The sequence below is a fragment of the Balaenoptera borealis genome, assembly GCF_965194805.1.
Source record: "Balaenoptera borealis genome assembly, contig: HAP1_SCAFFOLD_1920, whole genome shotgun sequence".
In the NCBI taxonomy this organism is placed as follows: Eukaryota; Metazoa; Chordata; class Mammalia; order Artiodactyla; family Balaenopteridae; genus Balaenoptera; species Balaenoptera borealis.
The window spans coordinates 52,836-67,990 of NW_028122338.1; the positions used below are offsets into that span (position 1 = coordinate 52,836).

At 48.6% G+C, this 15,155-nt stretch overlaps 1 long non-coding RNA gene across 1 annotated transcript in view; it reads right to left on the bottom strand.

Annotated features, from left to right (window-relative positions):
• The window catches only part of LOC309622260, a 54,908-nt gene extending 40,114 nt beyond the window's left edge, over positions 1–14,794 (bottom strand). Inside the window, exon 1 of the long non-coding RNA XR_014240652.1 lies at positions 14,614–14,794. This is a non-coding gene — a long non-coding RNA (uncharacterized lncRNA). The remainder of the gene's footprint in view (positions 1–14,613) is intronic.
• Positions 14,795–15,155: the final 361 nt, after the last annotated feature.

A 15,155-nucleotide genomic window follows, 5' to 3' on the forward strand; every position in this document is an offset into this window, starting at 1 on the left:
ATGAAAAGTAAACATGCTTATCCTTTCAAACTGAGATTTGATTTTGTGTCTTTAAGAAACGATAGAATATGTAAAACTTACGGGTCAGAGGGAAGGAAGGAAGGTCTGAAGAATACAACGACCTTCTGGGAAATGTTTTACAGAAAGTGAAGTCCGTAGCAGACGGACTTTACCTTTCTGCTTACCTTTTCACAGAAAAAAATCAAAAAATGCACACCAGGCTTGCCTCGCACATGCTGCTGTTCCCGCCTCACCCTCCAGCAATACCGAACAGCATTTTCCGCGCTCTTCAGCTGACAAGCAGAATCAACTCTTCTGAAGGAGCATTTCAGAGAAGAGCTGGAAGATACACTCATATCGGCTTAGCCGGAAGGACCCCAGCACCTGCCTATTAAAACTCCCAGCTCCCAGAGAACTGAGACTCCCTCTTACCTCTGACAAGGGGCTGTGCCCCCAGACCAGAGATGCAAGCCCTCAGCAAGTCCCACACCCCTTTCCTGGCCAGTCTCACTCCGAGAAAGCTGCCTTCTTAGGCTCAAACCACACTGGCCTCCCTCACCTGCCCTGGACCTGCGTCTGGAACAACTCAGCGGTACGAGGCCCCATTTCAGGCACCCTGATGACCCAATCCATGCAACTGATGCATCAGCAGAACCACAGCAGACCGGGAGCTCTTCCCTCTGTGCAGTGAACACTGCCTGCGTGCCTCGTGCGTGAGACAATACCCCGAGGCCGGAGCAGAGACGGTGCGGAAAAGCAGGCCGGAGACCGCCATCCTGAGACAGGCCGGTTTGCCAGGTCGGCCCTCCCTCAGCCAGCGCCTGGGACCGGGGATTTCGGGTTTTCCCACCTCTCCCGCACCAGCAGGAATGGCTCGCTGGCCTCAGCTGAGCGCTGTGGTTTACGCCGAGCTCCTGCTTTCCTGCCGGTCTGTGCCAGGCAGAGGTACCTATGTGAAGAGCCTCGGTACAGACCCCGGGCGCAGAGCCTCTACCGAGCTCCTGGCAGACGGTGCCAACTCGTCGCTGGGGAGTTAGGCGTCTCCTGCGACTCCACCAGGGCAGGACTCCGGGCAGCTGGCGCCTGGGTCCCCCTGGGCCTTCTCCCTTGGCCGCTGCCGCCTCACACGACCGCGCTGGGAGGAATCACGGCCGGGAGCACAGCTACATGCTGGGAGTCACGGGGCCCGGGGGCAGTCCTAGGCCTCCCAACACAGCTGGGCAGGAGAACAGCACGGGCCTTCTGTCCAGAGATGACGGTCTGGTCGTTAAGCAAACGTTCATCACGCAGGCCACGCAAATGCGCATGGGGGCTCGCTGTGCCCTGGGGAGCACAGCCGTCACGGCACAGAACGGGGGCCTGACCTGAGGACCTGACCTGACCTCTGCGTGCAGAGGACGTGAGGCCCGGGCCTAGACGCAGGGAGAAGGAAGCTAGGCACACTCCAGGCGTGAATGAAGGCCAGTGCGGCGGGAGGGGCCGCAAGGAAGCTGGGGCTGACGGGAGAAGACCATTCGGAGGCTGGAAGGCCACGGGGGAGCGAAGGGTGAGACCCCAGCAAAGCTACAGAAGGAAGCTACTGACACGGAAATGGGGAGCCACCACGGTTACGAGATTTGCATTTGGAAAAGATGACTCTGGCCGCAAGGTGGGGCGTAACAGAAGGGGCCAGCGAGGATGCGAGAGGTCAGCTACAAGACCAAAGCCAGAATCTGGGCACGAGAGCCATGAGAGCATCCCACTGGCGACGCAGTCAACCCAGGCTGTCCAGGCTGCATTCAACGAACTGTACTGCTTGGTTTTGTGAACTTGAACGTAGGGCTTCTCACTTATTCCTGTGAGCTCGTTTGTTTGATTGGCTCTCAGCCGGAACTGCAGTCAGTGGAACTCATTCTGCACCTTGATCGTGTCATCGATCACATTAGCTGTCCTTCCAAGCTGAGAGGCAGTGGGTAAACTCACACCCTCCACGTCTTCGCCACGGTCTCTGGGAAGAGGGGAGAAGGACGAGGACAAGGACAGAGCTCCGTGGCATGTTTCGCAGATGGAAGAGCATTGTAAAAATCTATCAAGCCAACTCTTTTCCCACCCGCGAGCCGAGTTTCTCTGATCTTCTCTTTCCTCATCTGTAAAATGATGAGGAACGGCTCCTTCCCAAGGCGCTGGAGGTGTGAAATGAGTTGTTATCTCTCAAGGAGCCCAGACAGCGTCCACACCAAAGGTGAGCCCACCCGCCCACCGACCCACCCCTTCCCCAGCTTCCCCGGTGACATCGGACATGGGACGTGGTGAAGGCTGAAGGCTCCCCCAGCCCTGGCAGAGCGGCCAGTGCTCCTCCTGTAAACCGCGGGGGAAACGGGAAATGCTGAATGCCTGCGTTCAGACACGGGCCTGCCAGCAGCAGAAGGTGGTGTACCAGTGAGGTAGAGGTAGATGGGCCCCTGGGCTGGACAGCTGGAGTCTGACAAGCGGAGTAAATTGGAGCTTTGTTTCCCCAGACACTCCAAGGCCAAAGTTAATAGCAGGAGCTGAGGTCTGCCGGAGTAAAGAGATAAGATGACCATTCCTGAGGTCAAGGAAACCTCCCCGATTGCACACGCGCAGTAAGCCTCCTTTGGGGGTCAAAAAGGAGGGGGCACCACCCCATAACAGGTGATGCTAAGGCCGTCCCACAGGCCTCTGGGCTGAAACCCCATCTTGGAAAAAAGTTGCGCACGCATGCTGGGGAGGGGCCTACGGCAGGTCACGTGTGGAAGAAGAAACCAGATGATTGGCCAAAGGTAAACAAAAACCCGGAAGAACTGCCCTATATGAATGACTTCACCGCCTCTTTATTGGGCTCCTCCTCATTATGGGGGGACGCCCACACCCTTTCTCTCCCCGTGTGCATCTCTGCCCTGCTTCTGTCTTAACTAAGCAACTGTTTCTCTGTGTGCTCTCCCACTTGTTGTGCTGTGTCTCTAATAATTAACTTTGTACCTGTTTTTACAGTTTTTGCCTCCGTGAGAAATGCATTTTTCAACGGGGGCAAACGCCACGGCAGCTTTGCTTCTAGCCTCTAGCCCTAGCTGGTCTAGTGGCTGGGGTTCCTGGTTTTCACCCAGGCTCCCCAGGTTCACTTCCTGGGCAGGGAACTAAGATCTCGCTTCAAGCCACCACTCACTGCTGTCTCACCAAGATCAACAGTATTTGAAGGGAGTCTAGGTAAGTTATAAATACGTGCTATAAAAAGTAACCACTAACTGAAAGAAAGGTGGGGAGAGGAGAGATGGCCCATAAGCCAGAGTGAAAACTAACAAGAATAATAAGAAAGTCTCCCTGAGTGAAAAGAGCCGATCTGAAAAGACTACACACTGTGTGGTTCCACGGAAATGACATTCTGGAAGAGGCAAAACCATGGAGACAGTGAAAAGACCAGTGGTTGTCAAGGGTTCAGGGAGAGGGAGGGATGAACAGGTGGAGCACAGAGGATTTTTAGGGCAGTGAAACTACTCTGTGTGATACCATAATGGTGGATACATGTCATTATACATTTGTCCAAACCCACAGAATGTACAGCACAGAGAGGGAACCCCAATGTCAACTATGGACTTTAGTTAATAATGACATATGGATATTGGCTCATCAACTGTAACAAAGGCACCACACGAACACAAGATGTCAATAACAGGAGAAACCTTGTGTGTGTGAAGAGGTGGCAACAGAGTATATCAAACTCTCTGTACTTCCTGCTCAATATTTCTGTAAACCTGAAACTGCCCTAAAAGACAGGGTCCATTAATTTAAAAAGTACCCAATGCATGCAAAAGAAGGGAGGAAAAAGGGAGGAAATAAGATGAAATGAATAGAAAATAAATAGCAAAATGGCAGTGTAAACCCCAGCCATATAAATAATTACTGAATGTAAATGAACTAAACACACACTAAAAGGGTAGGAAAGCAAAATCCAACTATAAGCTGTCTACAAGAAAAGTACTTTAAATAAGAAGACACAAACAGATTAAAAGCAAAGGGATGGAAAAGACATACCAAGGAAATACTAATCATAAGGAAGATGGAACGGCTATATTAATATCAGAGGAACTGGAATCGAGGACAGGGGATATAACCAGAAATAGAGGAATATTTCATAACAATAAGCATATAAATTCATCAATAAAACAATCATCTTACATGTGTGTGTATCTAATAACCAAGATTCAAACAACATGAAGCAAAACCTCACAAAACTAAAAGAAGAGACAAATCAACCATTATAGTTGGAAATTCCAGAAGTCCTCACTCAGCAGTTGATAGAAAAAGCAGATGGAAAATCAGTAAGGGTAGAGAACACAGGAAAAACACTACATATCAACCAACATGACCTAACTGATATTTACAGAAACTTCCCCAACAAAGCAGAACACACATTCTTCTCAAGGACACATGAAACATTCATCAAGATAGACTATGTGACAGATCTCAAGACACATATCAATTAGTTTAACTACCAATTTTAGGAATTGAAGACATCACTTTAGTTCTTACAGACATTAAAAGAATTAGGGAATATTGTAAACAACAGTATGTCAATAAATTACAATTGTTTAAAATGACCAAATTCTTTAAAATACACAAATTATCAAAACTGACAAGAAAAGAAATAGAAAATCTGGAGCCCTACCCAGAGCAGAAACTGAATTTGTACTTAAAACTTTCCCACAAAGAAAGTTCCAGGCCAAGATGGCTTCACTGTTGAATTCTATCAAGTATTTAAGAAAAACACAATACCAATCTTGCACAAACTCTTTCAGAAATCACAGGAGCATTTTATGAAATCACCATTTCCCTAATGCCAAAACAGAAAAAGAGAATACACAGAAGAAAAGAAAATGGAAGACAATACTGTCATCCCTTGGTATACAAAGGGGGTTGGTTCCAAGAGCCCCCATGGATACCAAAATCCATAGATGCTCAAGTCGCATAGTCAGCCCTCTGTATCTGCAGTGCTATATCTGTGGATTCAGCAAACCCTGGATCATGCAGTACTACCCGTATTTAATTGAGGAAAAAAAAAAGCACGTGTAAGTGGACCTGCACAGTTCAAACCTGTGTTGTTCAAGGGTCAATTGTATTCCTCATGAACAGAGATATAAAACTCTTTTAAAATATATTACATACAATACAATAAAATAAAATATCAAAGAGAATCCTGAAACATATAAAAAGACTAACATCTCACGACAAAGTGGGACTTATCTCAGGAATGCAAGCTGGCTTAACATTAAAAATTAATCAATGTCCTTCAGTACATTAATAGAGTAAGTCAGAAAAATCATATGACCATCCATCTCAACACAAGAAAAAGCATTTGGCAAAATACTGATTCATAATTATTTAAAAGTCTCAGCAAACTATGATCTGTCTTCCAGCTCTTCTTCCACCAAGTCTTACAAATTCTATCCTCAATCTCTTTGCCCTTTATATACTGGTATTCCTCAAATGTAAAGAAAAAGACCTACCAAAATAAGGCAGAATGTTTATTAAAAATACAGACTCCTTGTCTGTGGAATTTGCACTGTCAAAACCACCCTGATAAAGGGCATCTACGAAAAGTCAACAGCTAACATCAAAGTTAATGGTGAGCACCTAAATGTTTCACCCTCTCCACCAATACCTGGAAGGAGGTAAAAATGTCTGCTCTCATCACTTCCGTTCAACATTGTACTTGAGGTCCTTGACAATGCAATAAGGCAAGAAGAGGAAATAAAAGCCACACATATTACCTAGAAAGAAGTAAAATTTTGTTTATTTGTAGGTGACATGATTATGCACATAGAAAATCCTAAAGCATCTACCCAAAAGCTCCTAAAACTAATAAGTGAATTTAGCAAGATTACAAGAAACGAGGTGTGGCATATATTTTCCACAACAATATCTCTTATCCCATATATTCTTTTATGTGACCAGGGCACTCCTGCATCAAGAGATGGAGTCTAATTTCCCTCTCTTTAAAGTAGGCTTATGACTTCTTTACCCAAAAGAGTAGAGTGGAAGTGATATTATGCGACTTCTGAGGTTCAGTCATGAAAAAATGCAACTAACAACTTGCTTTCTGGAAGTCTTACTGGGAGCCTTGAACCATTATGTCAGAAGTCTGACTTTCCTAAGGCCACTGTGCCATGAGGATGTTAAGCCACATGGAGAGGCCATGTGTGGGCAGCTCAATCTACAGTCTCAGTCTTAGAGTCGTCCAAGCCCAGGCACCACACACGTAAAAGAGTGAGATTGCAGATGATTCCAGTCCCTAGGCATCAACTTGTGCCAGATTTCAAGCCGTCTCACCAAGGTGCCAGACACCGTGGTGCACAGACAGAGATTCGTGGTGTGTCCTGACTGAAATCCTGACCAACAGGATCTGTGAGAATGATAAAACAGTTGTTCTAAGTCAGGAAGTTTTGGAGTAATTTGTTACACAACAATAGGAACTGAAAAACTGTCAGTTTACAAAACTCAATTGTATTTGTACAAACTATCAGTAAAAATCAAAAAAACAAAATTTACCAAGAAAGCTATACCATTTAAAGGAGCATCAAAAAAAAAAAAAAATCTAGAAATAAATTTAACAAAAGATGAGCAAAACCCATACACTGAAAACTACAAAATGTTTATTAGGGTAAGTTAAAGAACATTTAAATAAATTTAAAACTATACCATGCTTACAGATTAGAATAAATTAACACTGTTAATACTGTTAATTCTGGGACAACTGACACATAGATTCAAAATATAATTCCATTCTTTTTTTTTTTTTTTAAAGCTACTTGCCTTTCTTTTTTATTTATTTATTTATTTTTATTTATTTATGGCTGTGTTGGGTCTTCGTTTCTGTGAGAGGGCTTTCTCTAGTTGCGGCAAGCGGGGGCCACTCTTCATCGCGGTGCGTGGGCCTCTCACTATCGTGGGCTCTCTTGTTGCGGAGCACAGGCTCCATACGCACAGGCTCAGTAATTGTGGCTCACAGGCCCAGTTGCTCCGCGGCATGTGGGATCTTCCCAGACCAGGGCTCGAACCCGTGTCCCCTGCATTAGCAGGCAGATTCTCAACCACTGAGCCACCAGGGAAGCCCTATAATTCCATTCTAAATCCCAGGCCGTAAGGCTTTTTTGGTAGGAAATGGCTAATGATAAACTTTATATAAAAATGCAAAGGACCAAAAATACTCAAGATAATTTTTTTTTAAAAAAGAACACACTTGGAGGACTTTACCGAACTCCAAGAAAAGCTACAGTAGTGAAGACAGTACGTACTGGTATAACAACCCATTAATAGATTAATGGAACATGATAGAGTGTCCAGAAATGGACACACATGTATACAGTTATTTGATTTTCAGAAAAGGTGCCAAAGCAATCTACTCTGGAAACATAACAAAACTGTTTTCAACAAATGGTGCTGTGTTAACTAGGAAATCTATATTTTAAAAAAGAACCATGGGGCCTTCCTCACACCATACAGAAAAATTAAGTCAAGCTAGATGACAGACCTAAAAGTAAAAACTAAAATTATAGTTTCTAGAAGAAAAACATAGGAGAATACCCTGGTATGCTGGGTGTAGGAAAAGGCTTTTTGATTAGGACACAGACAACCATTACCACAAAAAATAATAAATTAGAATTCATCAAAATTAAAATTTTCTGCTCAGCAGAAGACATTTTTTAAAAGTAAATTGAGGGACTTCCTTGGTGGCGCAGTGGTTAAGAGTCCGTCTGCCAACACAGGGGACGCAGGTTCTAGCCCTTGTCCGGGAAGATCCCACATTCCGCGGAGCAACTAAGCCCATGCGCCACAACTACTGAGCCTGCGCTCTAGAGCCCGCGAGCCACAACTACTGAGCCCACGTGCCACAACTACTGAAGCCCACACGCCTAGAGCCTGTGCTCCGCAACAAGAGAAGCCACTGCAATGAGAAGCCCGCGCACCACAACGAAGAGTAGTCCCCGCTCGCCACAACTAGAGAAAGCCTGCGTGCAGCAACGAAGACCCAATGCAGCCAAAAATAAATAAATAAATAAATAAATAAATAAATTTTTTTTTTAAAGTGTAAATTGACAAGCCACAAACTTGGGAAAAAATATTCTCGTTCCCTCTCTCGATATGGATATAGCTATACAGATATAGATATCTAGACACCGTATGGTCAGGCCACTCAGGATGGCTGTTCTCTTGCTCTCTGTACATCCCTGCTGGACCAGCGCCTGCTTCACCTACACCTGCTCATGTGACTGACCTTCCTTCATACTTGCCCCAGGCCCCAGCTAGTGACTGTTCTTATCAAAGGGGCCATGAGGGGCATGCCTCTCTGCTGGTTTCCCTGGTAACTGACAAGCCCACCTGAGGTCAATTCCCCCTAAAACTGGCAACGGCCCCTTCTCCCGGGAGTGAAGACAGCTGCTATGTCCTGCCCACCGCCCGCCGCACGTGGTGAGGCATTGCTCCAGGAGCTAAGCTCCCCCGTCCATTAAACCGCTGATGTCTCTGTTGCTGACTCCAGGCTCTTTCTTCACTCTTAAAGCTGGGCAAGTAAAGGCCTTGCAAGCCTGTGGAGTGCAGCCCAACAATACAGATACATAGATACACACGCATGCGCGCGCGCGCGCGCACACACACACACACACACACACAACTGCTAACCAGCAGAGATGAAAACAGGGCTGTGCAACGCTGGTGAGGACGTGGAGCAACCAGACCTCACTGCTGACGGGCTTATGAAATAGCGTAACCAATTCGGGGAGAAGATCTGGATGTTTTTCATAAAAACTAAGTATAGCCCTACGCCATCACCCAGCAAGTCCACTCCTACGTATTGACCCAAGAGACAAGAAATACACGTCAACAAGAGGACGACTACATGAGTGCTCACGGAAACTTCACTCCTAACGGCCGAAGACTGGAAACAGCCTTGGCTTCCACCAGCTGGAGGATGTTTAACCAAACTGTGACAGAGTCACACGATGGAGCACTGCTTTGTAATTAAGAGGAATGAACGATTCATCCAGGCAACGACATGGATTTCACTGTTTTCAATGCTACTGTAAATTGAATTTTTTTTAATCTTCATTTTTACACTGGCGCACAATAACTCACTCTTAATGAATCTTCTGCTTCAGCCCAGTAACCCACACATTCTTGTCTATTTAATAAACGTTTCTAAAATGTTGCCAAGAGTCCTCACTGTTATCGACTGGAGCTCTAACATCACAGCTCTGAAGGTGCTTCCACCCCGCGCGTGACGCATCTGGACGTGAAACGGGAAAGCGCCACGTGGAGCGGGCGCTCCGGCCATCCACCGTCCACCCGCGGGCTGGGCACGATGTCTGGCTCTGCGTCCTCCTCCTGCTGCTCCGCTGCCCTTTCCAGGTGGAGACTCCTGATGCAAACAACAAAAGCCACGTCAAGGCCACGTACGCATCCTCTCCACCACCTTCCCAAGCAACGCACCGGCCCTCTGTTCTCTTTCCTTGGAGTTTGGTTGAGAGGTGGCAACAGATCGAGGTTCTGGCTCCTTCTGAAGATCCTGGGCCACCTTCTGAGCGTGCCTCGGGCCGCTCTCCTTTTAGGAGCAGAACCTTCTCCAAGGGCTCCCTGTGCAGGCTCTGGTTCCCTGTGATACGTCGTCCCTTTTCTCCCCCTGGCTAACTCACAGCAGCTGTATTTGAGGGACCACCCCGCCCCCCGCAAGACAGTGTCCCCTCCAGCCCCCAGTCACAGGTCTGGTCGTTCCCGGCCTTTCTCTGCCAGTCACTACACCACCACATTTCCAGCCTTTTCTCTGGCAAGTTCCAAGATAATATCGTCACTTTCCCCAGTATTCCCATCCCTTCCACACCAGCAACCAGTTCTTAGAATTGAGTCATTCTTCCCCAAGGAAAGAAAACGTAAATGACTAATTATAAAAGGCAACAGTTCTTTTCTACTCAAAGAGGCTGTCCTGCTAAGTAATGAATCTGAGAGTAACAGTACGACTGCAGGGCGGGCAAGTATGGAAGCCGTAACTCAAGAGGTGAGAGCTCCCCGACAACCCTGGCGTCATGTCGTTGGTGAAATGAGAAGGCGGGCAAAGGCCCAAGAACAATCCCCGAGAAGCCAGAGAAGGGCTCGCCCACCTGGACTGGGACCTGGGCCTGCCCTGCCCGGCGCCGCAGCAGAGCCTTCGAGCAGCTTCCTTCCTCAGAAAGTCCACGGGCACTCTCCTCCTCGGCCCCAAGGCCCAGGTCCTGCTGGCCTGTCGCAAGGCGGTCCTTTGTAAAGCAGCAGCCCATCAGCTGGACTGGCCTTTGGTGACCTAACCAAAAATCACCTCCAAAGGCGGCATTAGAAAGACACAATCCGTGAAACCACTGGAAGAAATAATGGCCCACCAAATTTTTTTTTTTTTTGGCCACGCTGCGTGGCTTGTGGGATCTTAGTTTCCCGACCAGGGATTGAACCCAGGCCCATGGCAGCGAATGTGCCAAGTCCTAACCACTGGACCACCAGGGAATTCCCCCTTAAGTCTTTGGCTGGACTCCTCACGTCATACCTGAGGACAATCGACCTCATTATGAGACCCGAGTGTGGCTCTATCCTTTCAACGAGACGGGAAAGCCCACGTCAGGGCCCTCCACCTCACGTTCCCAATGGCCCCTGGACATGCAGTCAACTCACGATGCCCAGGATCCAAGGAGCAGGACACGGGCAGAAAGATCCACTGTTGTAGGATCCCAAGTCCCCGGGCACAGCTCCCCCAGTCCCAGTGCCAGCCGACGTTCACTCGTGGCGCACTTTCTCCGTCTTGTACTTTTCCTCTTGTGAGCTCACCCTGGGGGCCTCTCCCTGCGAGCATCTCTCCCTGCGGGGCTGCAGCGCCCACGGTGCTCAGCCAACCGCTGGGCTCCCTGGGATCCTTTCAAGCAGCCTGTGAGGTCCAAACTGCATTCATAATGAGACTGGGGCATCATCTACCTCTGTCGCCGTGTTGGCATTTGCTGTCATGCTACAGAAGTGGTGGCAAGTAGAAGTGCTGGCTCGCGGCACGGACCAAGGCAGCATTCACAACCGTATTCAACGCCACACATTCGTGGTTTAAAAAGAGAGAGTTTCACTTCACTTAAGGATGTCCTGGGTGACACAGGAAAAGTTCCTAATCTTATGATTAGTATTGGGTTAAATCTTGACCCTTGATAAACATCTTTTCAGTATTCTATGGGAAAAATGGGAAGAACATGTAAAGCTCTGGAGACGTGAACCCAAAAACATTGATTTCTTCCAGAAAAGCAATTTTTGGTGCAATTCTCTGAGCTGAGAGCAGAACTGGATACATTTTCCAAGAGAAAACGTACTTGAAAGAATGACCAACAGGCAAACTGGTTATTCAAACTTGGGTATCTGGCAGAAATTTTCTCAAAAATGAACAAAGTTACCCTGTCACCTCAAGGGAACCAATTCACAGTGTTTGCTGCCAATAATAATATTTGCACTTTTAAGCCAAAATCTGAATTTTAGAGAACTTTTATCCACCACTCTGGGCTTGACAGTTCCTTATGAGAATGGTGGTAACACTCACAAAGGTGATTTTTTGATACTGTACGATGAAACGCACCAATGTTTAGATGATCTACATACCTCAGGCATCCAGGATTTTCCAATGACCAGTGTCTGATGTGACAGAACCATGCATTTGTAAAAGATCTATTCCAAGTACAAGACAGGTCAATGGATTTTACTGTGACTGAGCACAAAATGTTCACTGCTACGGCTTCACATTCACACTGCAAGTGACCTTTAAGAAACTACCATCTGTTCGGCTGTGGTACAGCATTAAAGGGAAAACATCCACAATCATCTGAAAGGGCTGTTAAAATACTTCTCCCTTTTCCAACTACATACCTGTGAGAGGCTGGGTTTTCTTCATATACTTCAACCAAAAAAACATATTACAACAGGTTGACTGGGGAAACACATATGAGAATTCAGCTGTCTTCTGTCAAGGCACGTAAAGTAAAACCATGCCTTTCTTCTCACTAAACATTTTTGTTTTGGAAAATATTCATTTATCATAAAAATATGTTATTTATAATAGCATACAATGGGTTTATGACACCTGGTCCATGTTTCCTCTTGATTTTAAGTCAGTTCATAGCCTCACACTTATCCAAACTACAATGGCGACAGTACTTGCACACGCTGAAAAGTCCCCCACGGAGCTCGCACAGGGTCACGGGGGATGGCCTCATCTAAGGGAATTACAGAAGAGCCCCCCCAGACTCCCTGGATGCTGGTAATGGGCATCGCTGAACGCTTGCTCACGTGAGGATCACGTGGAATCAGTCGTGAGCATGTGACAGAAAGACAGACGGCTGCCGTTGGCCTGGCGTGCGTGGTAATCACACACACACACACACGCCAGAGAAGCATTATGCCTTCCACGCAGCACCCCTGTCAAGAAACCATTTCATCAGACAACAAATCTCGGGTGAAAAATGAAAAGCCAGCATCAGTTTCATTGTACAGCTGATTTTATTTACAAATAGAAGCCGGACAATCTTGTATTTAAATAGCAGAAGTTCCATCACTCATGATCAGAAAAGTGACATCTGAAATTTATAAAAAGTTTCAGATTACGATTCAATCTCCTTTCCAAGGAGGAAAAGAGTCTTAAGTTTTGGGAGAAAGACTGAAAAATATGAAAACATTAGCAGAGTAGGGAAATGATGAATTGATGCTGGGGCCAAAATCTGTCGCCAGCAGGCACATTTTTCTTTACAAGATACAAAATCAGTAAGGAGGCGTTCTGATGGGCTCTCAGATACAAGCTTTCTATTATTCAACTCCAGAAAGGGCTTCTGCGTTCTCTTTGTCAATTCCTAAGTTATCAAGGGGAATGAGAACCCACACAGTTTTCTTCAACAGAATCGTCCTAGCTGATTTATTCAAATTAAACCTCAGGGCCTCAGTCAGTCTTTAGATGACATCTTAGAAAAGCCTTGCTTGGACCATTTCCAATCAGGCAGCTTAGCTGAGGCCTCTCCAGTGGGCGGCATCAGGAATGCCTGCTATGACAACAGCTCAGGAAAAGCCAAAGCTGGCGGGAAACGCCTGTGACGAGTGCATCCGCAACGCCAGTCCTCTCTCTTCAGGGGGAAGGGCCCTCCTTACCTGGGACAAAGGGATCCTGGCAGAACCCAAGGCCCCCGCACAGCCTCCGTCCTGTGGCGGCCGTCTTTGGACCGTCCTCCCGTGAGTGACCAGAACGAACCTCAGACCAAAACCCTGCCCCGGGCTCTTCCCCTCCTCTGTTGGCAAATTCACGGTCCCCCTCCAGGGCCCAGTCTGCCCCGCAGGCGTGTCGGCGGAGCGTGGTTTATGCCTTGTGCCGCAGCGCTCACACCTCTCCCCTTCACCCCGCGGTGAGCCCGGGAGCTCGGCCCTAAATCCCTTCTCCCGCCCCAGAGCGGGTGCAGCCCCGGCCCCAGGCCAGCGTCTGGGAAAGCTGTGTGGGCACCAGACAAGCCTAAAATGGCCCACAGCTGGCTCGAGGGCCGTCTACCTACCGCGGCCACTTCCCGCCACACGCAAGGCTCCAGCCCGTCCTCCTGCTCTTGACCTGCCAACGTCTTCCTCCCCAGGCACTGTGTTTGAGTTTCCCCCTGATTTAGGGGAATGGATGATGCCATAAAACCATCCCAGGCCCCGGAAGACTCTGGCTTTCCAGGGAGAATCCCAGCCAGGGGCCCAGCTGACACCAGGTCCAGCAGAAGCCCCACCCACGGGGGGCAGGATGCCCCCCAGCTCACGCTTCCCTCTGGGACCCGGCAGCGTCACTGGTCCTCGAGCGCCGAGATCCCTGACCCGAGGCGGGCGGGGATGGTGGGGCTGGCGGCTGGCGGCTGACGGGCCCCGGTGTCACGGATGCGGAGCCAAGGCCTTGAATCTGATGCCCTTTTTTTTTTTTTAAAGACCCCAATTGTACTTGAACATTTGTTACTTTTTTTTTTTTTTTTTTTTATGGCTGTGTTGGGTCTTCGTTTCTGTGCGAGGGCTTTCTCTACTTGCGGCGAGCTGGGGCCACTCTTCATCGCGGTGCGCGGGCCTCTCACTATCGCGGCCTCTCTTGTTGCGGAGCACAGGCTCCAGACGCGCATGCTCAGTAGTTGCGGCTCACGGGCCCAGTTGCTCCGCGGCATGTGGGATCTTCCCAGACCAGGGCTCGAACCCGTGTCCCCTGCATTGGCAGGCAGGCTCCCAACCACTGCGCCACCAGGGAAGCCCCAAATCTGATGCCCTTTAAGAGGCGGGTTCCTCTGAACACAGTTCACGCAGACAGTGAAGCGGCCCGTCAACGACCCCCCGTGCTGGGGGGGCAGAACCACAGTCACCGGCGGCCGAGTGGAGCTGGGGGGGGGGCAGGGGGGTGGAATACCCGCGGGGATCGGACTCTGCAGGGGGGGGCCTGGTCCCTCCGAGCCCCGCACTGTGCCCCCCAACCGGCTCCAGAGGCGCGTGTGCGCCCGCAGACACACAGTCACCCTGAGGAGCATGAACTCCGCCCGAGGGACGCCGCGGGGCGGGGCGGCGCTGCCTCCGGGCGCTCACCTGGATGCCGTCCAGCAGCCGGCTCATGCACCAGTACGTGTCGGCCTCCACGTTGCGCAGCGCGTCTGCAGGCACGCAGGAGACGTCGGCGGTGTCCACGTCCTCGTCATCTGTGCCGCGGGGCGGGGGGAAGACAGGGAGCCGTTAGCCCACGGGGCGAACGAGGAAGTGCGCTCTGCGTGCGCTCTGCGGGCAGGACCCACCTCCCCGCCCCCGCCCCCGCCCCGTTCTCCTCGCTCCAGCTAGATGACTTGGCATCTTCCACCGCATCATTTAATGGGTCTCCATTTTGATACCTAATTAGTTGCAGATAATTAATATTCTGAATCCTCTCCAATTAACATAATTAACATATTGTAAATCATTGCTTCTCAGGCATTTCACATCCTCATAAGAGAGGACCTAAAATATCAATTTATTACTTATTCCTAACTGAGGTCTGAACGTTTTTTCCTAAGATTTCTAAAATTATGCTTCTCATATATTCACATATTCATTCAGTAATAACCCCTCTAAAAACCCGTTTCCAAGGTGAGAGTTCC